Below are 16,348 nucleotides of genomic sequence, written 5' to 3' on the forward strand. Positions count from 1 at the left end.
AGTCCGCTTTTATTTCCAAATTGGATTTACTTAAAGGTTACTGGCAGGTACCTTTATCTGAAAGGGCGAAGGAGATTTCAGCTTTTGTGACTCCAGATGGTAGATACCAATTCAAAGTTATGCCATTTGGCATGGAAAACGCCCCAGCCACATTTCAACGATTACCTAACAAAGTCCTTTCAGGATTACCCAATTGTGCGGCATACATTGATGATCTGGTAATTTTCAGCCAGACATGGAAAGACCATTCAAAACATCTGATGGAGTTATTCGATCGACTTCAGGAGACGGGTTTGGTGATAAACCTAGCCAAAAGTGAATTTGGAAAAGCCCAAGTCACTTTCCTTGAGGAGTTTTCGATACCCTCAAGGCAAAGGGAAATAATACGATTTCTTGGCGTGAGTGGATTTGATCGAACATTTGTGCAAAAGTTTTGGAGCGTGATTGCTCCACTGATGGACTTGCTGAAGAAACGTCGAAAATTTCAATGGGCGGCGGACTTTCAACAGGCATTTGAAAGCCTGAAAACTATGATAACCAATGCTCCTGTGTTAGAGAATTGCAAAGGACTCTGTGATCAGATTGAACTGAAGTATCTGACTTTAAAGAGAAATGCTGAGGCGTAGAGAATTGGACGGATCATGTAGAGACCTTCTTTTTCAAAGAGACTGTCAGTCATGAAGATTTCAGTTGGAGGCAGAAGAACGGGGAATAAAATGGATTATACCTGTTTGCGTGTTTTAATCCAAAAAGTATATTTACTGTGCATTTCTTTTTTAAAAAAATATTTTTATTCTCCTTTTTCACATTTTCTCCCACATTTACACCCATCAACAATAAACAATAATCAGCAAGATATGTCAATCCCTATAATAACAACGATCCCATCCGCCCACCAACCCCGAAACATCAGCCCGCATGTTTACATAAACAAATGACAAAAAGGAATCAGGGGTTACCCGTAGTCACCCTTAATCTACACAGCACCCCCCCCCCAACTAATATTCGATGTTATCCAGTTCTTGAAAGTGCATAATAAATAGTGCCCATGACTTGTAGAACCCCTCCGAGCTTCCCCTCAGTTCGAACTTAACCTTCTCAAGGGTCAAGTATTCCAACAGGTCCCCCCGCCACGCCAGGGCACTGGGTGGAGAGGCTGCTCTCTATCCCAGCAGGATCCGCCTTTGGGCGATCAACGAGGCGAAGGCTATGATATCTGCTCCGCTCCCGTTTCCAACCCTGGCTGGTCCGACACCCCGAATATGGCCTCCTGGGGACCCAGGTCCCAATCTCGCACATGAGGTGGAGGCATTCACTCTCCGTAGCACCTCACACCAGACCCCCTCCTCGATAACCCCTCCCAGCTCTTCCTCCCACTTTGCTTTGATCCCTTCCAGTGGTGCCTTATCCTCTTCCAAAATAGCTCCATACACCGCTGACACTGCCCCCTTCTCTACTCCCCTTGTCGTCAACACCTCCTCCAGCAATGTGGAGGCCGGTTCCTCTGGGAAGCTCTGTATCTCCTTCCTGGCAAAATCCCGACCTAAACACTTCTCCCTGCTCTAGCCCATACTTCGCTTCCGGCTCCCTCAATCCTGCAAACCGACCCCGAAGAAACAAATCTTTTAGCGTCTTAATCCCCTTCTCTTCCCATTTCCGAAAACTTCCATCCCACCTCCCTGGCTCAAATCTGTGGTTCTCCCGAATCGGCATTTCCCTTGACCCTAAACCCAACCCGAAGTGTTGGCGAAACTGCCTCCAGATTTTCAATGAAGCTATTATTACCGGACTCCCTGAATATTTCCCTGGAGCTATCGGGAGCGGCTCTGTTGCAAGTGCCCTCAACCCCGACCCCCTGCACAAACTCTCCTCCATTCTGATCCACTGAGAATCAACCCCTCTGACCCAGCTCCGCACCTTCTCCACATTCGCCGCCCAGTAGTAGTACAACAGATTCGGGAGACCCAAACCTCCTGCCTGCCTTCCCCTCTGTAGCAGCACCTTTCTCACTCTGGCCACCTTCCCTCCCTATATGAACGACGTAATCCTTCCCTCAATCTCCCTGAAAAAAGACTTGGCAGGAAAATCGGTAGGCATTGAAAAATAAACAGGAATCGCGGCAACACATTCATTTTAACCGCCTGTACCCGACCCGCCAGTGACAGAGGAAGGCCATCCCACCATGCCACATTGGCTTTCACTCTCCCCACCAAACTAGTGATGTTGTACCTGCGAAGCCTTCCCCACTCCCGGGCAACCTGCACCCCCAGATACCTAAAATTAGTCCCTGGTCTACGGAATGGCAGCACCCCCACCCCCGGCCGAGACACCACAAAGTACTCACTCTTGTCCAGGTTCAACTTGTACCCCGAGAAAGACCCAAATACCCGCAGTAGCTCCAATATTCCTCCTATCGACGCACTCAGCTCCGACACATACAGCAAGTCGTCGGCATATAAGGGCACCCTATGCTCTACCCCCCACCTCCCCACCATTCCTTTCCATGCTCCCGAACTTCTCAATGTGATGGCCAACGGCTCAATCGCAAGTGCAAACAGCAGGGGGGACATAGGACATCCCTGTCTCGTCCCACGGTGGAGAGAAAAGTATCTCGAACTGATATTATTTGTGCGGACACTCTCCTTCGGTTCCTTGTATAATAGCTTTACCCAGCTTGGTCCAATCCCAAACCGCTCCAGCACTGCCATCAGGTACCCCCATTCTACCCGATCAAACGCCTTCTCGGCGTCCAATGCCACAACTACCTCTGTTTCCTTTCTTTCCGCCGTGCCATAACAACATTCAAAACCCTCCTAATGTTCGAAAACAGCTGCCTCCCTTTCACGAACCCCGTTTGATCCTCCCCTATCACCTTCGGAAGGCACCCCTCCAGCCCACCCGCCAGTACCTTCGCCAACACTTTTACGTCCACATTCAGAAGTGATATGCGCCGATACGACCCACACTCCGTCGGATCCTTATCTTTTTTTTAGTAACAGAGAAATCGATGCCCGCCCCAAGGTTTGCGGCAACACCCCCTTCCCTATCGCCTCCTCAAACATCCCCACCATCAGGGGTGTCAGCCTATCCTTAATTTTTTTATAATATTCCACCGGAAACCCATCTGGCCCTGCCAAGACCTTCCCCGACTGCATCCTCCCAATCACATCCTTTATCTCCTGCTCCACTATTGCTCCTTCTAATGTAGCCCTGTCCCCCTCCCCTAGCCTCGGGTACTCCAACCCATCTAGAAATTCCTGCATCTCACGGTCTCCCCCGAGTGGCTCTGACTTGTACAACCTCTCATAAAACTCCTCAAAAACCTTATTAATCAGCACTGGGGCCACCACCAACTTCCCTGCCCTATCCTTCACCTGAATAATTTCCCTTGCCGCTGCCTCCCTCCGGAGCTGACCTACTAACTAGCCTTATCTCCATGTTCATAAACTGCACCCCTTGCTCGTCTCAGTTGGCGCACCGCCTTCCTGGTGGACAGTCGGTCGAGGCTCGCCTGTAGTTCCTTCCTCTTTTCCAGCTTCGCCGGGTCCCCATCCTCTGCATACCTCCTATCTCCCTCCAACATCTCATCTATTACCCTCTGCCGCTCCAACCTCTCCTCTTTATCCACCCTGGCCTTAAACAAAATTACCTCACCTCTCACCACCGCCTTTAGAGCCTCCCAGACGACTGCCTTCGACACCTCACCCGTACAATTGAAACCTACATGTTCCTTAGTTACTTTTTCAATTTTCTCACAGAATACTTGGTTCCCCAAAAGCCCCACATCCAGTTTCCACCCCGGTCTCTGCGCTGCCCCCTTCTCTAGCACCATATCCACCCAATATGGAGCGTGATCTGACACTGCAATTGCAGAGTATTCCCACCCCTTGACTCCAGCCAGCAAAGCCTTCCCCACCACTCGATCCGCGAGTATACCTTATGGACCGCTGAGAAAAACGAATACTCCCGTTCCCTTGGGTGCAGGAACCTCCAATGGTCCACCCCTCCCATTTCCACCATTAGCCCAGCCAGCGCCTTCGCCCCCCCTGATGGGACAAGCGAGCGCGGCCGTGATCTGTCCAACCTTGGCTCCTGCACCAAGTTCCAGTCCCCCCCACAATCAGCTCAAGCGTGTCCAAGTCGGGAATAGCTCCAAACACCTTCCTCGCGAATCCCACATCATCCCAATTGGGACCGTATACACTTAACAGCGCCACTAATCTTCCCTCCAGTGCCCCTGTCACAATCACATATCTACCCCCCTGATCTGCCACCACCTTCTCCATCTGGAAGCGTACCCTTTTGCTGACCAGCACCGCTACCCCTCGAGCCCTTCCATCAAATCCGGAGTGAAACACTCGGCTAACCCAGCCCTTTTTAAGTCTCACCTGGTCCTTCACCCTCAAGTGAGTCTCCTGCAGCATTGCTACATCGGCTTTCAAACTTTTAAGATGCGCAAGCACCCTTGACCTCTTGACCGGACCTCCTAGCCCTCTCACGTTCCACGTGACTATCTTTACTGGGGATCTCTCACCCCCCCCCACCTTTCTTATCCACCATCACCATACCACCGGGCCCTGCCCCATAAGCCTGACCCGCCCCTGTCCATTGTTAACATCGAACCCCTTACTTCCGGGTGCGGCGATGACTAGCTAAGTCACACGTTTCGGCACCTCCCGTTTCAACTGACTTTTGGGCTCTTATCGGGAGCCCCAACGAAAATTTTCAAAGACTAAACCCAGTGTGAGGCGACATAGGAAGGAGTCCCCCCGGGTGTGGATGGAAAGAAGTGATAGTAGTGGCCAGATGGTGGAGGATCCTCTGTAGCGGTGGCAGAGAAGGGAAGGGAGAAGCAAGATGGCGGCTGAGGGAGCCCAGTTGGTATGGGGCCTGGAACAGCAGGAGTTCCTCCGGCGATGTGTGGAGGAGCTCAAGAAGGAGGTGCTGGCGCCGATGCTGCAGGCGATTGAGGGGCTGAAGGAGACGCAAAAGACCCAAGAGATGGAGCTCCATGGAGTGAAGGCAAAGGCTGCCGAAAATGAGGACGAGATACAGGGCTTGGTGGTGAAGACGGAGACGCACGAGGCGCTACACAAGAGGTGTATGGAGAGATTGGAAGCCCTGGAAAATAGCTCGAGGAGGACGAACTTAAGGATTTTGGGTCTTCTCGAAGGGGCAGAGGGAGCGGACGTTGGGGCGTACGTGAGCGTGATGCTCCATACCTTAATGGGAGCTGAGGCCCCGACGGGCCCCCTGGAAGTGGAGGGAGCGTACCGGGTCCTCGTGAGAAGACCAAAGGCAGGGGAAACACCGCGAGCAATAGTGGTGAGATTCCATCGCTACAAGGACAGGGAGATGGTCCTGAGATGGGCTAAGACGACACGGAGCAGCAGATGGGAGAACGCGGTGATCCGCGTCTACCAAGATTGGAGTGCGGAGGTGGCGAGAAGGAGGGCGAGTTTCAATCGGGCCAAGGCGGTGCTCCACAGGAAGAAAGTGAAATTCGGAATGTTGCAGCCGGCAAGACTGTGGGTTACACACCAGGACAAACACCACTACTTCGAGACGGCAGAGGAGGCGTGGACATTCATTCAAGAGGAGAAGTTGGACTAGATTTGGGAAAGGATGTTTGGAATGAAGTAGCGAGGTAGTGGCAAGAAATTGTAAATCAGATGGGGGAATTTTTTCCCCTCGAAGGAGGGAGACACGAAGAAACGTGGGCGTCGGTGGGGAAGGGGATGGGGAAGGAGAGAGGGAGCTGCGCCATTAGGGGCGGGGCCGAGAGGGAAGCGCGGGCTCTGTTCCCGCAATATGGAAATTGTGGCGGGAAAAGGGGGCGTAAGAACGAGGGGGCCTCACACGCAGGGAGGCTAAGGATAAACGGGGGAAGCCGAGGTCAGCCAGAGTTTGCTGACTCCGAGAAGCAACATGGGGGGTGCAATCAAGCTAGAGCGGGATCTAGCGGGGGGGGGGGGGGATTAACTGGGTTGCTGCTGCTAAGGGGGAGCTGTTACGGGATGGGATGGTCGGGACGGGAGGGTGCTGTCTGGGGGACAAGCGGTTGCATGGGAACCGGGTGAGGAGTGGTTTAAAAAAGGGAATGGCTAGTCGACGAGGGGGGGTGGGGGGGTAAAGAGCCCCCCAACCCGGTTGATCACGTGGAACGTGAGAGGGTTGAATGGGCCGATTAAGAGGGCAAGGATATTTGCGCACCAAAAGAAGCTAAAGGCAGACGTGGTCATGCTTCAGGAGACGCACCTGAAACTGGCGGATCAGGTCAGATTAAGAAAAGGATGGGTGGGACAGGTATTCCACTCGGGCTTGGATGCGAAAAATAGAGGGGTGGCAATACTGGTGGGGAAATGGGTATCGTTCGAGGCGAAGACCATAGTGGCGACAGTGGGGGTAGGTACGTGATGGTGAGTGGCAGATTGCAAGGTGGTGCGGTGGTGCTGGTGAACACATATGCCCCGAACTGGGATGATGCAAACTTTATGAAGCGTATGTTGGGGCGCATCCCGGACCTGGAGATGGGAAAGTTGGTAATGGGGGGGGGGGGGGGAATTCAACACGGTGCTGGACCCAGGGCTGGACCGGTCCAGATCTAGGACCGGGAGGAGGCCGGCAGCGGCCAAGGTGCTTAAGGGCTTTATGGAGCAGATGGGAGGAGTGGATCCCTGGAGATTTACTAGACCGAGGAGTAAAGAGTTTTCCTTCTTCTCCCACGTCCATAGAGTGTACTCCCGGATAGATTTCTTTGTCCTGGGAAGGGCGCTGATCCCGAAGGTGGCAGGAGCGGAGTACTCGGCTATAGCCATTTCAGATCATGCCCCACATTGGGTAGATCTGGAAGTAGGAGAGGAAAAGGAACAGCGCCCACTCTGGAGATTAGATATGGGACTGTTGGTGGACGAGGGGGTATGTGTAAGGGTGAGGGGATGTATTGAAAGATACCTAGAGGTCAATGATGACGGAGAGGTCCAGGTGGGAGTAGTCTGGGAGGCGCTGAAGGCGGTGGTGAGAGGGGAGCTGATTTCCATAAGGGTCCATAAGGGGAAACAAGAGGGTAAAGAAAGGGAGAGACTGATTGGGGAGATTCTGAGGGTGGATAGGCAATATGCGGAGGCTCCGGACGAAGGGCTACACAGGGAAAGACGGAGACTACACACGGACTTTGACTTGTTGACCACGGGTAAGGCGGAGACACAGTGGAGGAAGGCACAGGGAGTACAGTATGAATATGGAGAGAAGGCGAGCCGACTGCTGGCCCAACAACTTAGGAAGAGGGGGCGGCGAGAGAGATCGGAGGAGTTAGAGACGAGGATGGAACAGAGAGCGGAGAGGGTGAACGGGGTATTTAAGGTATTCTACGAGAGGCTGTATAAGGCCCAACCCCCGGAAGGGAAAGAGGGAATGATGCAGTTCCTAGACCAGTTGGAGTTCCCGAAGGTTGAGGAGCAGGAGAGGACAGGACTGGGAGCGCAGATTGAGGTAGAGGAGGTGGTAAAAGGAATCGGGAACATGCAGGCAGGGGACCAGATGGGTTCCCGGTGGAATTCTATAGGAAATATGTGGACCTGCTGGCCCCACTCCTGACGAGAACCTTCAGTGAGGCTAATGAAAGGGGGACACTACCCCCGATTGATGTCGGAGGCGACGATATCGCTGATCCTGAAAAGAGACAAAGACCCGCTGCAGTGCGGGTCATACAGACCCATCTCCCTCCTGAACGTAGATGCCAAGTTATTGGGCAAAGTGATGGCGACAAGGATAGAGGACTGTGTCCCTGGGGTGGTGCATGGTGACCAAACAGGATTTGTTAAAGGGAGGCAATTGAATACCAATATACGGAGGTTGTTGGGGGTGATGATGATGCCCCCACCGGATGGGGAGGCGGAGATAGTGGTGGCTATGGGTGCAGAGAAGGCATTTGATAGAGTGGAGTGGGACTACTTGTGGGAGGTACTGAAGAGATTTGGATTTGGAGAGGGGTTCATTAGATGGGTTTGGCTCCTATATGGGGCCCCGGTGGTAAGTGTGATTACGAACAGGCAACGATCTGACTACATCCGACTATATAGGGGCACAAGACGGGTGCCCCCTGTCCCCGTTACTGTTTGCGTTGGCAATTGAGCCATTGGCCATAGCGCTGAGGGGCTCTAGGAAGTGGAGAGGGGTACTTAGAGGAGGAGAAGAACATCGGGTGTCATTATACGCGGATGATCTGCTGTTATATGTCGCGGACCCAGTGGAAGGGATGCCTGAGATAATGCAGACACTCAGGGAGTTTGGAGAGTTTTCGGGATACAAACTGAATATGGGGAAGAGTGAACTGTTTGTGATGCACCCCTGGGAACAGGGCAGGGGAATAGACGAGCTGCCGCTGAGGCGGGTAACAAGAGATTTCCGGTATTTAGGGATCCAGGTGGCCAGGGACTGGGGAACCTTGCATCAGCTTAACTTGACACGACTGGTAGTGCAGATGGAGAAGGACTTTAAGAGGTGGGATATGGTGCCCCTGTCATTGGCGGGCAGGGTGCAGGCGGTTAAAATGGTGGTCCTCCCGAGGTTTCTTTTTGTGTTTCAGTGCCTCCCCATACTGATTACAAAGACCTTTTTTAAGAAGGTGGACAGGAGCATCATGAGCTTTGTGTGGGCCGGAAAGACCCCAAGGGTAAAGAGGGGGTTCCTGCAGTGCAGTAGAGATAGAGGGGGATTGGCACTGCCGAGTCTGAGTGATTATTACTGGGCCGCTAACGTGTCTATGATATGTAAGTGGATGAGGGAAGAAGAAGGAGCGGCGTGGAAAAGGCTGGAGATGGCGTCCTGTAGGGGAACTAGCTTAAAAGCACTGGCAACGGTGCCGCTGCCGTTCTCCCCGAAAAGGTACACCACAAACCCAGTGGTGGTGGCGACTCTGAAGATTTGGGGGCAGTGGAGACGGCATAGGGGAGTGACGGGAGCCTCAGTGTGGTCCCCGATAAGGAACAACCACAGGTTCGTCCCGGGAAGGATAGACGGGGGATTTCAATCTTGGCAGCAAGCAGGAATTGCGCAACTGAAGGACTTGTTCTTGGACGTTCGCGAGTCTGGGAGCACTGACAGAAAAATACGGGTTGCCACCTGGGAATGCATTTCGTTATATGCAAGTGAGGGCATTTGTGAGACAACAGATGAGGGAATTTCCGCAGCTCCCGGTGCAAGGGATCCAGGACAGAGTGATCTCGGGGGCATGGGTGGGTGATGGTAAGGTGTCCGATATATACAGGGAAATGAGAGACGAGGGGGTGACGATGATAGAGGAACTGAAAGGAAAATGGGAGGAGGAGCTGGGGGAAGAGACTGAGGAAGGGCTGTGGGCAGATGCCCTAAGTAGGGTAAATTCCTCGTCCTCGTGTGCCAGGCTCAGCCTGATCCAATTCAAGGTACTACACGGCACATATGACGGGAGCAAGATTGAGCAGGTTTTTTGGGGTGGAGGATAGGTGCGGGAGGTGCGCGGGAAGTCCTGCGAACCACACCCACGTGTTTTGGTCATGTCCGGTATTGCACGGGTTCTGGGTGGGTGTGGCAAAGTGATTTCAAAGGTGGTGGGGGTCCGAGTCGAACCAAACTGTGGGTTGGCTATATTCGGGGTTGCAGATGAGCCGGGCGTGCAGGAGGCAAGAGAGGCCTATGTTTTGGCCTTTGCGTCCCTAGTAGCCCGACGAAGGATTCTACTTATGTGGAAAGAAGCTAAACCCCCGGGCGTGGAGGCCTGGATAAACGATATGGCAGGGTTTATAAAATTGGAGCGGATAAAGTACGCACTAAGAGGTTCGGCTCAGGGGTTCACCAGGCGGTGGCAACCGTTCCTCGACTATCTCGCAGAGCGATAAGGGAAAATAGGAAAGACAACAGCAACAACCCAGGGGGGAGGGTGCATTCGGGTCTTTGGGTTTTTTTTGTGTGTTGTTACATATTTGTTGTTCATAGTTATCTTCTCAATGTTACTATTTCTTTTCGTTTTTTATTTGTGTTGGCACTTGCCGTTCGTTAATATATTATTTTTAAAAACTATCAATGTATATATTGTTACAAAGTTGTAAAAATGGAAAATTCTTGGTTGATCGAAAAACTTTAATAAAATATATTTAAGAAAAGAAAAAAAAACATCGAACCCCTCCTCCCCCCCCCCCCCCCCCCCCTCCCAAGAACCCCCCTACAAAAACATCCCCCAACATCCATCCCTCCGCCCCCTCTTGCTCGCCTCGTAGGCCCATTGAAGCCTGCTATCCAGGCTCCAACGTCCTCAGTCCTCCTCTCACCTCGCCCCCGTTCACTAACTGACTTTAGTTAGCTAGCGCGGGTGGCTCCCCCCGCCAAGACCTCTCGCCCCCTTCCGCCCAGTCCCAGAGAAAGAAACACCAAAACAAACCCAACAATCCAACCCCTACAATTCACTAACATAACATTTAACCGTCGCAACACAGAACGCCATTAACTTGAACTCTGTAACAATGCAAAGAGAAGTAAATTTCAATACAAATCAGTAAAAAGAAAGTTGTAACATTTGTACATTTTCCAGCCGCTCAAACACAGTCCACAGTCTCTCTTCCAGTTCCACTCTTCACGTCTGTCCCAAGCCTTCTGCCCTCACGAACGCCTCAGCCGCCTCCGCTGTCTCAAAATAAAAGCCTTTGGCGTTATATGTTACTCTCAACTTCGCCGGGTACACCACACCAAATAGCACCCCCTTCTTGTACAAAGCCGCCTTCATTCGCCCAAACGCCGCTCGTCTTTTTGCCAACTCCACCGTCCAGTCCTGGTAGATCCGAATAGCAGTACCATCCCACACCACCTTACGCTTCTGCTTCGCCCAGCTTAATACTTTCTCCTTCATGGAAAACTTATGGAAGCAGATAATTACTGCCCTTGGTAGCTCGTTCATGTTGGGCTTCGGCCTTAATGACCGATGAGCTCGGTCTAGCTCGTACAGTGTGGGGCTCTCACCCTCCCCCATCAGCTCCACCAACTTCTTAGCAAAGTGTTGCGTTGGGCCCTCTGTCCCTTCGGGCAAGCCCACAATTCTCAAATCGTGCCGCCTTGAGCGGTTTTCCAAGTCTTCCAGCTTTGCTCGGAGTCCTCTGTGAACCTCCACCGCCCTCCGCAGCTCGTCCCCCATTGAGGTGACCTGGTTGCTGTGTCGTGTCACGGCCTCCTCCACCTCCTTCATCTTCTCGCCCTGCTCTCTCACCTCGGCCAATGCCTTTGCCACCTCCACCCTCATCGGGTCGATTGCCTCCTCCAACAATGACCTCAACACGACCGCCATCTCTTTCCTCAGGACCTCCATGTGCCTCACCAAATGTTTTTCCAGCTCCACCACCATCACCTCTGTCATCTTCTCCACCGTAAGTAGTGCGGCCCCGCCTTGCAGTTCGGCTTCCGCCATCCTGTCAACACTTTTGCTTTTGCTCGTCTTCTTCGGCGGCGAACCCGCGTTTCCTCCTTTCTTTTACGCTGCTTTTCGCATCCTTTAGCGGCTTATTGTTTTTTATCTTCTTTCCTTTCTCCTCTCTCCTTCACCCTCCTGCCCTTCATCAAGCTGACATTCTTCTTTTTTGAAAAAAAAACTTTCACCAAACTTCCTTAAATCTTCTTTCTTTCTCCTCTACATTCACCTGGGACCAGACTTCAACCTTCTTTCTTCCTAGGTGGGAGCCATCCGACGTGGAGCACCATCCCTACATGGTGCCCTGGCCTCGGGCTTGCCCCCTCGGCCTCCTCGTAGCTCCGCCCCCGCTGCTCTGACCTGCCGGGCCCGGCGCCTCTGGGCCCGGCGCCTCTGCCCCCGACACCCGCGCGGGGCTCTTCGCCGGTATTTAAACCGGCCCCGCTGGCTGCTCGTGGCGGCCCCAAAGGCCGATGATAGTCGGGGAGTGCGTGAGGACTCGGGGATTTCCCCGAAATCGCCGCCTGTGTGCATTTCTTAAAGAATGGTGAAAAGGTGAAAATTGAAACCATCATGAAGTTGATGGTTTATTTTTTTTCCTTGGGGGGGAGGTGTCATGTGAGAGTACCTTTAAGAAATGGGTGTTTAAGGAAGGTACCTTTAAGAAATGTTTGGCTGCTCATGTTACTGCAGTGATGTCAGAGTGTGGGTGGAGCTGAGCTCTGGCTCTGCTTTGTAGTTTCGCTTTGAGAAAAGCTTGGGTGTGTCTGTCTTTTTGGTTTCGTTTTTCAGTGTGTTGCAGCTGAAGTCAGCCAAAGCAGCTGTACTGTTGAGCTCTCTGCCATGAAGGACTATCTCTTAATCATTTGGTGAATTCAGAATTATAAATGTTTTCAGTAGTGAATGTAAACCCTGATATGCTCCTGTTTAAAGGTTTGTTAAGTCTTTTGGGTGTAAAACGACAGCATACAGGTTACTTAGTGTTGTATTCTTTGGGGGTTATCTTTGAATTAATGGTTGCTAAGATATTCACTGTTTGTTTTAAAAAGGTTAACTTGAGTTCATAGAATAAACATTGTTTTGCTTTAAAACATTTTTTAAAAAATGTTTCCATTTCTGTTGTACCATATCTGTAGAGTGAGCCGTGTGCTCCCCATACCACAATCTATTAGAAGTTGTGGGTCAGGTGAACTCCATGATACACTTTGGGATTCTCTAAACCCTGACCCATAACATTTTGAAGAGGTTAAAGAAGTGGCAGAGAGGTTTGCAGAGGAAATTTCTGAATTTGATCCAGGCAGCTTGAACGTTCTACCAATAGTGAGCAAAAGGAAAATTTGAGTTGGGCATTGTAAGCTTTGGTGATGTGATATTGGGCTGGGGGAGATTGCCATGCGAGCGTTGGCATGGGTATGAGAAACATGATGACAAGAACGATAACTTGTGTTGTTGGGGCAGAGATAGCCTTGATAATGAGGAGCGCCACACAAATGGTGCTCAAAGTGGCAGGTTGGTGTGATGGATTGAAGGAGCTGGTTGGTGTCAGGAATTGGAACTTGTGGTTTTTCTTGCTCTCTAGAATGATCTGGGAATATTGAGCTTTTTTAACTAAGGGGATATGAAGAATATCAGTGCGTGATGTCACACCAAATCTGAAGATAGATGGCAAGGTTAGCTGTGTGCCAGATGAACCCCTGTTGATGCCCCTCATTTGAAGGAGCAAAGATGAAGACCATATTGAAATCACATCCAGGGTTTGTTTCAAAATCAGTTAGCAGATTCCTTCCTTTTCCTCAGACTACGGACAAGTCTGATAGTTGAGCTTTGAGAGGATGCGACACCAGCTAACAACCCAAGCACTTCTGTCCCAATTTTAAACTGTATGCTTTTCTGAAAAAAATACTTGGTCCCGCAATACAACATTTTCCTCTCTTGACATGTATGTCAGGAATGAAAATGCTCTCCCAGGCAGAATCTCTGACCAGACCATGTATCTATTGACACTCAGCCCAGCTGCTATTACCCATCTGTAGGGCATTGTCAGCAGTTGTGATCAGTGTAGACAATTGTTATATTTTTTATTTTGTTGCAGTCATGTTATTTAAAAACCTTGGGTTCAAATATATACAGGCAGTATATCTGCTAAGGCTCTGATTAAGAAATCATAAAGGTGAGATAATGATTGATTTTAACCATTTATTTACATATAGAGAGCTAATGGAATATTATTTATAGAAAGGAGATTCCTTGGGATGTAGACAATTTACAAGTGATTGGTGTTTAGTCCTAATTGGCAGGTTATGGGGTATCTTAGTGGGATACAGATGATGTAATTAATGGAAGGAGCCAGGTCGGTCAGTAGTTTTGGCAGTTTTGCCACAGGATTTCAGTCTGACAAAACAAGGATTTTCGGGTTGTTCCTGAAAGGGGATCTATCCAAAGGTCTGCACAGAATAGCACGTAACCCTGATTGTTTACTTTGTTGATGAGTGGATTGGGATGCTTAGTTTGAATATATATGGTGAGTGGCTTGTGTCGATAGTGAGTTTGTTTTTCCTTATGTTTAAGAACTGTTTAACCGTTAATTGTAAAGCTATTTCTTTGATAATGTAGTTGATTCTGTGTTTAAATTAAAGTTTGTTTCAACATAAAAGATACCTATTGGTCAGAGTCATCACTCCTTGGGTGAAGAATCCTTTCCTCATAGTTCTACAAATTGCAAATTGTTTGTGTTTCTCGCCTGGTATCCTAACCGAAATTGGAGTTGGTCTTTATCTCGATACTTGGTAAATACCTCTGACAATTTCCAACTTGCTTGGAATAAATGACTTAAAGCTGGTGAAGACAGTCTGTTAATGTACAAATACTTCTGACCAGATGTGCATATCTTCCCAAATCTCTGATTGTCTACTTGGTTGTACTTGGAGTTTGTTTGAACCCAGATTTTGTTTTCTCATATCGAATGATGAGCGAAAGCATAACGCCTGAATTGTCCCCTCTCCCATAATGAATGTTGCAGCTTTACAAATGAACAAATTATACCACATTTCAGCAGGTGGTTGCCCATTGTGGCCCAGAATTTGTCATGTGGTGCGCAAGTCTTGTGCATTGGGTGACACTGACTGCTGTGCAATATCTACAAGTAGTTCAACTGCAGTAGGTGCACGGTTTATCTTGGTTTACAATAAAGAAGGGATGGAAACAAATTCAGCAGAAATAATAAGGGCGATAGGTGATATAGTTTTACCAAAATCGTTTTGAAGAGAAACAAAGTTTCTTACTTTCCCTATCAAGATTAGCTCAGGTAATTATGTAACTGAAACAAATTCTAATTAATAGAAAGGCTTTTGTATGTACAGTATAGTGGGTAAGAAGTATATAATTTTCATCACACTAGGCTATCTGTGTTTTCTTTAAAGTTGCTACTTTTTGTTGCAGTTTCTGTAGTTTGAACACATTCTCCCTCCCTTTGGTTCTGATGAAGAGTCTAAGGATTCAACATTAACTCTGTTTCTCTCCTAAAAGATGCTGGCAGACCTGCTGAGTTATTCCACTGTCTCCTGTTCTTGTTTCAGATTCCAGCATCCGCAGTATTTTGCTTATTTTAGCCCTAATGCTGTGTTGTGTTTGGGAAGGAAGAAGCCTGTGTGTATTCTCCCTGTGTCTGCGTTGGTTTTCTGGGTGCTCAGGTTTCCTCCCAATGTCCAAAGATGTGTAGGTTAGGTGGATTGGCCATGCTAAATTGCCGCTCCGAGTTCAAAAGGTTAGGTAGGGTTACTGGGAAAGGTGGGGATGTGGGCCTAAGGATGCTCTTTCAGAGGATCATGCAGACTCAATGGGCTGAATGGCCTCCTGCTGAACTGTAGTGATTCTATGAAAATAATAAAGAGAATAATAAACTCTCTCCACAATGTAGGTAACAACTATTCAGCCAAAAGGCTCAGTGTTATTTAATACAGTAGTGACTCGTAATATTGAGAATACAGATGTAGCTAATTCGTTTTGTTGATTAAGCCTGCATGACTACATTTTCCAGTATTGTCGGGGGTGTGAGGCATTTTCTATTAACACTGCAGATGGCAAGAATATTGTCGGAAGGCACACCTGTGACTGGTTGATTTGTATTGCATAGTTGTAGATGATAGATGTGTCCACTTTGATTAGTACTGCTCCATGCTGACCTGTGTGAAGCACCACTGCAACAGGGTCAAGTGTTTTGTTGCTAATTTCTGACTCCCCGTCTTCTTGCTTTCCCCTGTTTTTCCCGTACCTCCACTCTGCGACCCTACCAATTGTTCCTACCTGGAGTGAAGTACTTTTCTTCATTCACAGCTTGCCTGAGCTGTTCCTTGGCTTATGCAACCCCCCCCCCCCCCCCCAACTCCCACAGCTGTGAATGAACCACAGTGATTGGCAACCTATTTCTGCCAAATATTTTATAGTATTTACAGCACGCTACCTTTCCTGATAGGCGTCATCTCTCAATTCTGGTATATTCTAGTTTTCTGTTGTTGTACTGTCACATGTCTCTCTCCTTTTCTGTAATAAGGAGACCGGAACTGTGCTAAGTACTCCCAAGTGTGGTGTAACCAAGGTTCTAGACGGGTTTAACATAACTTGTCTGCATTTCAGTTCTAACCCTCTAGAATTAAATCCAATCTGATGCACATTTATTAGTATAAGTATTTTATTTCCCCTCCGTTTAATATAATTATTTTGCAAAACCTTTGAGTATTTCATTTAAATTATCATTCTGCTGCTTTTTAAAATTTGGACCATGTTCAGTGGATGGTGGATGAGTTTTGCCAGTTAGTGTAGAAAACTGACCAAACATATAATACTGTTATTACTGTTGCTGGTTATGTCTGAAGTACATTGTAAATAGCTATTTTAATTTCTTTCTGAAAATGATCC

At 49.2% G+C, this 16,348-nt stretch overlaps 1 protein-coding gene across 4 annotated transcripts in view; it reads left to right on the forward strand.

Moving 5' to 3' along the window:
* Nucleotides 1-16,348, forward strand: part of ints6 (integrator complex subunit 6) — a 202,364-nt gene that overhangs the window by 70,342 nt on the left and 115,674 nt on the right. The gene's annotated exons all lie outside the window — the stretch shown is intronic.

The sequence above is a fragment of the Scyliorhinus torazame genome, chromosome 8, assembly GCF_047496885.1.
Source record: "Scyliorhinus torazame isolate Kashiwa2021f chromosome 8, sScyTor2.1, whole genome shotgun sequence".
Taxonomy (NCBI): Eukaryota; Metazoa; Chordata; class Chondrichthyes; order Carcharhiniformes; family Scyliorhinidae; genus Scyliorhinus; species Scyliorhinus torazame.